The following is a 7,837-nucleotide window of genomic DNA, read 5'->3' as shown; positions in this document are numbered from 1 at the left end:
ATCCACTTGCTACATGTGGGCTACAAATTTGACTGTGAGCTTCTTTTCTGCCAATGAAAAAAAAAGAAAATAACTGTATCAGTGAGAAATAATTTGTTTGCAAGTGACATATACCCAAACTAATGTCTTAAACAAAACAAACAAACAAACAAAAATATTGGCTCATTTAATATTTAGAAAAACACACCGGCGCCAGCAGGTGGTGTGGTGATTAACATGCTGGACTCCATGCCTAGCCATGGTTGGAGTTTGTGACCTGACAGCTTGTTTTCTCACTTTCCCTTTCTCTCTCTCTCTCGTGAGTGTCCCTATAGCAAAAATAATATTAATTAATTAATTAATTAATTCTTTTTAAAATTAAATTTTGTATTTAATTTTATTTATTAATTCATTTTATTTTAATTTGATCAGAGAGAGACCCAGAAAAGAGAGGGAAAGTAAGAAAGCAAGCCACCAGGTCTGGGTCTCGAACCATAGTTGGCCATGTGGGAGCGTCCAACTCTCAACTACCACTCCACCTGCTGGCCCCATTATGAGTGAATTTTTTTATATATATAATTATTTATTTTATTTATTCATTCATTTATTTTTTAGTTTGATCAGAGAGAGACAGAGGGTGAAAGTGAGAGAGAGAGGAAGTGAGAAAGCAGGCCACCAGATTCAGAACTTGAACTCTGGTCGGCCATGTGGGAGTGTCCAGTGCCTTAACCACCATGCCACCTGCTCGTCCCCATCAGTGAGTTTTTAATTCCATAAAAGTAAAATCCAGTGCCAACACTAGAAGATATTTTAGAGTTATCTTTGATTGTTACAAGTGACCACATATTTTAGTGCAGTACAATAGTTTATAATGGAATATAATACTTTTTTTTTTTTTGGAGAGGTTTTTGCTATAGGGTGCATGCACTCGCCAGAAAGACAGAGACAGAGAGCCAGAAAGCAAGAAATCACCCCCCAGGGGGGATGGCCACGTTGCAATCCCTTCTCCTCCATTCTCCTCTTGAGACTTTAGGCACGCACGCACAAGTGCCTGGCGTGAGTTTTAAGCCACCAGGTCCAGGACGCAAACTGCAGTCCAACTACGTGGTAGTCCAGTGACATAGCCATTACGCTAACTGCTGGTCCCTATAATGGGATATAATACTTTGGTACATATTAAATGTTAATTTATATTTTTCATCCCTTTTGCTCTTTAAACTTGTTAAAATTTTATTTATTCTCACTTTTATATATTTTTCATTTCAGGAACTAATAAAATATTTCAGTATGGTGTTTTGTATATAAGCATATTAATAAAGTAAAATAACATTTAAAGTAGGTAGCTTCCCTCAGTATCATTTCTCTTAGAAATAGAAACATTGTGTCTGTATCCTCTCTACTAATATTGACATGGATATTTAAGGGATGATAGTATAAATCATCTAAATTTTAAAGTGTCTATACAGTGTCCATAGCTAAAAAGAAAATTACACATAATTTTCTCCTTAACAAGTTGGACAGTGTTATTGCAACCTTGACAAATCAATTCTTAAAAGTTCAAAACTGTGGCTGGCAGGTGGCCTGGGGCCAAATGTGGTTCGAGTACCTAACCTGGTGGCCTGCCCCCTCACCCTCTCTTGCTCTCTCTCTCTCTCTCTCTGTATCTCCCTAGCCAAGTTTAAAAAAAAAATAATAGTGATGATGATGAATAAAATTAAATAAAAGAATTCTTTTAAAAAGTGCAAAACCAACTACCAAAATACTGATATGGAGAGACCCTGAATTCATGAATAACTCAGGGCTGATAGCTGCCTGAAGTTTCTGCCTTTCGGCAAACTTACTGCCCCTCCCCAGAGCTACAGGATAACCTGAAAACCTTGAATAGGTTAGTACCTTGAATAGATTAGGCTTCTCTGCCTCCTCCCTTCGACTCTACCTAGGGCGGGTTCTGATCCCCTTCTTCATTCCTAACATCCTGAGACCTCCCCTTCCCCAGTCTCCAAGATATGTCCAACCCCCAGTGAGGGCTGGGGATGCAGAGCCTTAACTCCACCATGCTCGCCAGCATAATAAACAGTTCTCCTTATCTCTCCGAGTGCTGCTTTTCATTTCTTGGTGTCTGGTTTTCTGCAACAATACCATCAAATTAAACTTTAAACATCATATATAATGCCTTGGGGACCAACAGTTGGCATAATGGCTATGTCACTGGACTCCCATGTAGTTGACCACAATTGGAGTCCCGACCCGATGGCTTAATCTTACACTGGGCCCAAGATCCCAAGAGGAGAATGGGAGGAGAAGGGATTGCAGTGTGACCATCCCCCCTGGGGGGTGATTTCTCGCTTTCTGTCTCTCTGTCGGGGGAGCACATGTGCCCTATAGCAAAAACCTCTCCAAAAAAAGAAAAAGAAAAGAAATGATACCTTGAAAAGAAAAGAAAACGATACCTTGACATGTGGTCGTTTCTGTCTTCTTTTTTCTTTTCTTTTTCTTGATGCTTCATATTTTGTCCATCTTTTTTTAAAGAAAATATATTAATTATACTAAAAAAAAAAGAGAATGACACAGACCTTATTTTTGAGTAGGGATTATATTTTCAAGGTTCAAATTTTCTTTTCTTTTTTTGATTGAGATTTTTACTGTAGGGCGTGTGCATTTGCTGGAGACACAGAGACAGAGAGACAGAAATCAAGAAATCGCCCCCTCAGGAGGGATGGCCATGCTACAGTCCTATTTACCTCTCGGGATTTTGAGCATGCACACACACATGCCCTGCGTGATTTTCAAGCCACCAGGTCTGGGGTTCAAACCACAGGTGACTATGTGGGAGTCCAGCAACGTGACCATTATGCCATCTGCTGGTCCCCACAAGGTTCAAGTATTAAAAGGTGAAACATTTATCTGCTGGGTGGCAGAGCTAATTTCTATTCATTTATCCTCATTCTAAATCACATTGTTAGACTGTCTAGTTTGGCCAGGCCCACCTTAAATCACACAATCCAAGACCCTAAGGCAAACACAGTTATTCCTATGGGTGAAGTTGGGTTTAGAGATTTCCTCCCAGGGCAAGGGCTAGAACTCTCTTCAGGCAAGGTTCAATTCTTTTCTCTATATCTATACGATAATTTACTTATCTTTTCTATTGTTGGTGGGTATTTTAGTTTCTTAGAGGTTTTTACTATTATTGCCTCTGCCATGAACATTCTTTTATAGGGTATACTGGTATAAGAATGCATCCGCTTCCCTGGAGAATATACTTAGCAGTGGGACTCCTGAGTCTTTGGGCTCAGGCTCCATATGTATTTGACTCAATTTATCTATGTCTAGTTCATAAATTTTAGGTTTCGTGACATATGAAGGGCCCTCCATCTATGATTAATTTTGGGGGGGGAGGGGCTTTTGCCATAGGGTGTGTGCGCCCACTGAAGAGAGACAGAGGGAAAAAGAGAGAAGGAAAGTGAGAAATCACCGTGGGTGGGGGTGGGTGGGAGGGCCTCCAAACTGCAATTCCTTTGCTCCATTGTCCTTTCGGGATCTTGGGCACTGTGCACACACACGCCCTGCATGGTTTTCTTTTCTTTCTTTTATTTTCTCCCATGTTTCAGATGTCTTTTCTATTCTCTAGTTTGATGACTATAAATAGTGATTCCGCTAAGGAAAAGAAAGTTAGCACAGTGCATTTTCATGACTGGGGAATGGGTTTTCCTAAGTCATCTTCCCTGGGACAAAAACTTAGGGGGGGGCGAACTCAACCTGAATGTTGGAATTTAGCTTTTTATATAAAGTCCCTCGTAAAATCAAAACAGAATAAAAACAAACTGAAAAGGAGAGGCAGGGCAATATTTTTAAAAAGAAAAGGAAGAGGGAACCAGCAGTTAGTGTAATGGCTATGTCGCTGGATTCCCAGGTAGTCTACCGTGGTTCGCGTCCCGGAGGCTTAAAAAACTCATGCCAGGCGCGTGTGCATGCGTGCCCAAGATCCCAAGAGGAGAATGGAGGAGAAGGGATTGCGGTGTGACCATCCCCTCTGGGGGGTGATTTCTCGCTGTCTCTATGTCTCTCTCTGTCTGCCTGGCAATCGCACGCGCCCTGTAGCGAAAACCTCTCCCCCCTCCCAAAAAAAAAAGAAAAAAAGAAAGAAAAGAAAAGGAAGAGAGGAAAAGGAAGAAAGCATGTATTGCTTCTTCTCGGGCCTCTCGCTCTCTTCCTTCACTAAAAGAACTTCCAGCTTTTTAGCTACTTTTGAGGCATTGTTATTTTTGCTTGGACCCTTCTTTTCCCTCTCTTCAATTTCTTTCCTGCATTCTTCAAACTCTGTTTTGGATCTGTGTGCATTCTCAGCCTTTAGGAAGCAGGTGGCCGCCGGCTCTGGCTTGGGGCACTGGTGGGGGAAGTTTTGGGTGCCCCAGAGCCGGTGGTGCGGTGGTTGGCTCACCTCTCGGGGCCTTGTCCCTTGGCGTGAGGCGGCCCGTGGTCCCCCTGGCGCTGTGCTTGAGGAGCTTGGTGGCGCCGGGGCCTAGCTCCTTCCACTCAGATGGAGAGCTCATTCTCGCAGGCCAACCGCACCCGAATAGCTCGGGCCCGCATTTTCAAAAGTTCTTCTTCATCCTCCGACGTTTTAATTTCTCACTCAGGAAGAGAAACTATTGGCTCAAACTGGGGGTCGTGATTGGACTGGGTAGACTGTGGGCCTCACAAATGTCCTGACAGCTGTGGCAAGGCTGCCTCGCTGGTCGTCGTGTCCACAGCCTCTGGGAGACTAGTTTTATCTCCTTCCCTCCGCACTGGCCTAAATAATTATTTTTCAAAAAAAAAAGGTCCATGAATGGATCTAGGTTTAAAATCACCCCCCAGGGGGTGGCGGCACCACAACCCCTTCTCCTCCATCTTCCTCCCGGGATTTTGCTCACGCACTCCTACAAGCCCTGTGTGAGTGTTAACGCTGGGTCTGGGATCGAACTGGGTTCAACAATGTGGGAGTCCAGACATAGCCATTATACCATCTGCTAGTTCCAGGAATGAGGAATGTTTTTTTTTTTTTTTTTTTTTTTTAGGGTGCGTGTGCTCGCCCAGACAGAGAGAGACAGAGAGATAGAAAGTGAGAAATCATCCCCGGGGGGAATGGCCACGCCGCAATCCCTTCTCCTCCATTCTCCTCTCGGGATCTTGGGCATGCACACACACGCGCCTGGTATAAGTTTAAGCCACCCGGTCCGGGACTCAAACTGCGGTCGACTACGTGGGAGTCCAGCGACATAGCCATTACGCTAACTGCTGGTCCCCGGGAATGAGGAATCTTAATGGCTAGCCTGGGTCGTGTGTCCTTTCCCATGGTCAGGGGAAATGAAACTGCTTGATTGATAACCCCTTCAGCAAAGCATTACGGAATTGAGGATGAACAACCCCCAGCTATGCCAAAGTGTATGCTAATTATTTCAAACGGAAATTACCTATGAAATTACCGCTACTGGAAAGGTCATTTTTTTTGTCTTGCTCCACATACAGCCAGTCATAAAGATTCCTCTGGAGGGAGTCTTTCTGTACAAGGGTAAGAAGAGTCTATCACCAGAAGACTGATAGTTGGGCTATGATGGTCCTGAATAAACCCCATGAAATAAACTAGTTTCAAGTGCCCTGATCGCTCTTAGTGACTTGCATAGAATTTACAACCCTACAGATTTATTGTTCATTGTTGTTTGGCCACTTCTTGAGACTTGCCACTCTCAGGAGGTCTTCATGCAGATGTGTTGCCGAAGAGGGTCTTTACACCCCCAGACCAGGAATCTAAAGCACATTTGACCCCCTGCCACCCAACAAAACAGAAAGAGGCAAAGTTATTGGTAAGAGTGGGAAAGAGAACTTCTTACAGTGTGGCCACACTGGAAGACATGTAAGACTTTCAACTGGTCAGCTGATGTACAGATGTTTTATGGGGAAGAGAGATGCTATGTGGCCGGCATCTATCTGCAGAAAAGCATAGATCGGGTCAATTTTTAGTGGGGGCACAATCAAGTGATTTATCTTCAGGACAAGAATTTCAGTCTCAGCTAAAAGGTACTATTAGGGACCAGCAGTTGACGTAATGGCTATGTCACTGGACTCCCATGTAGTCGACCATGGTTCAAGTCCCGGACCCAGTGACTTAAACTCACGCCAAGTGCACATGTGTGCATGCCCAAGATCCCGAGAGGAGAATGGAGAAGGGATTGCGGCGTGGCCATCACCCCTGGGGGGTGATTTCTCACTTTCTAGCTCTCTGTCTCTCTCTTTCTGGTGAGTACACTCGCCCTATAGCAAAAACCTCTAAAAAAAAAAAAAAAAAGAACGATCAAACAATCCATCTTCAAAGACAGGAGTTCCAGCTTGTGCCTGTAACAGAGCATCCCTCACTGTTCCTAGCTCCAGGTTGGCCATTCGTCTCCTTGGAGTTCCTGTGAGAAACCCCAAAGAGGATCAGGCTGAGAGAGAAACAGGCTCCGGATCACAGGCACAGTTGTGTCTCTTGTTCTTAGAGAAATCTCCAGACTTGAACTGGGAATCTTCTCATGTGGGACTGCCTCACAGAGTGTCATGTTTTCTGCTATACCACTGCCCAGCTCCTGTAAAGGTCATTTTATTGGGCTGATAGGGTGACCAACCTTTCGGCTTTCCTATCATTGAGGAGTTTCCCAGGATGTGGGATTTTCAATACCCAAATCAGAAACATTCCAAGAAAACTAGGCTGGCTGGTTATCTATGAGCCGATGCTGTTTCTAATTCACTCTTGCTCGATCAGTGGGTAACCATCACACATAAGGAGCTTTGAAAAAAACTTATGGGAAATGCATATTATGAAAAAACTATGCATGGATTTCCTTTTTTCCCCCCACCAAAATAATTCCTTTTTTTTTTTTTTTTTTTTTTTTTTTTAGAGGTTTTTGCTATAGGGCACATGCACTCACTAGAAAGGCAGAGAGAAACCATCCTCCAGGGGGGATGGCCACGCCACAATCCCTTCTCCTCCATTCTCCTCTCGGGATCTTGGGCACACACGCATATATGCACGGTGTGAGTTTAAGACATCGGGTCCAGGACTCGAACTGCGGTCGAATACACGGGAGTCCAGCAACATAGCCATTATGCTAACTGCTGGTCCCCCAATTCCTTTTTTTTTAAAAAAAAAGAGATTTTTGGTATAGGGCACATGTGTTTACCGGAGAGATAGAGAGACAGAAAGTGAGAAATCACCCCCCCTCCCGCCCTGGGGGATGGCCACGCCGCAATCCCTTCTTCATTCTCCTCTCCAGATCTTGGGCATGCACTCACTTGTGCCTCGTGTGAGTTTCAAGCAGCCGGGTCAAGAACTTAAACTGTGGTTGACTACATGGAAGTCCAGTGATGTAACCATTACGCCATCTACTGGCCCAATAATTCCATTTCTAATTCCATTTTTCTACCAACTCTTTGAAGTCCTTCATATTTTGTTTCAACCACTTTCCAGGTGGATCAACTATGAGCTCTTTCTTGAGGCACCCTGGAGACCTCCAAACTGCAATTTCCTGATTCAAGTCATGTGCTCCAACTGACTTCTTAATCCCCCTTCAGCTGGGTCCTTCAGTATATCCTTGTCCACAATTAGGAATGTGAAGTTTCATTACCGAGTTCAGGTGGCAATAACCAGACAGTCCATTATAACATTAAGTTTCTATTCTATTTATTTTTCTTATAGGGTGTGTGCACTCACTAGAGACAGAGAGTGAGTGAGACAGGGAAAGCGAGAAATCACTCCCCGGGGAGGATGGCCACACTTCAGTCCCTTCTCCTCCAGTCTCCTCTCAGGATTTGGGGCACACAAGCACATGCGCCTGGTTTGATC

General features: G+C 44.0%; 1 pseudogene; it reads right to left on the bottom strand.

Annotated features, from left to right (window-relative positions):
• The window catches only part of LOC114009453 (ran-specific GTPase-activating protein-like), a 15,954-nt pseudogene that overhangs the window by 1,291 nt on the left and 6,826 nt on the right, over positions 1-7,837 (bottom strand).

Source organism: Tupaia chinensis, unplaced genomic scaffold, assembly GCF_000334495.1.
Source record: "Tupaia chinensis unplaced genomic scaffold, TupChi_1.0 Scaffold000539_1, whole genome shotgun sequence".
Classification (NCBI taxonomy): domain Eukaryota; kingdom Metazoa; phylum Chordata; class Mammalia; order Scandentia; family Tupaiidae; genus Tupaia; species Tupaia belangeri.
This window is presented reverse-complemented; position numbering and strand designations above follow the sequence as displayed.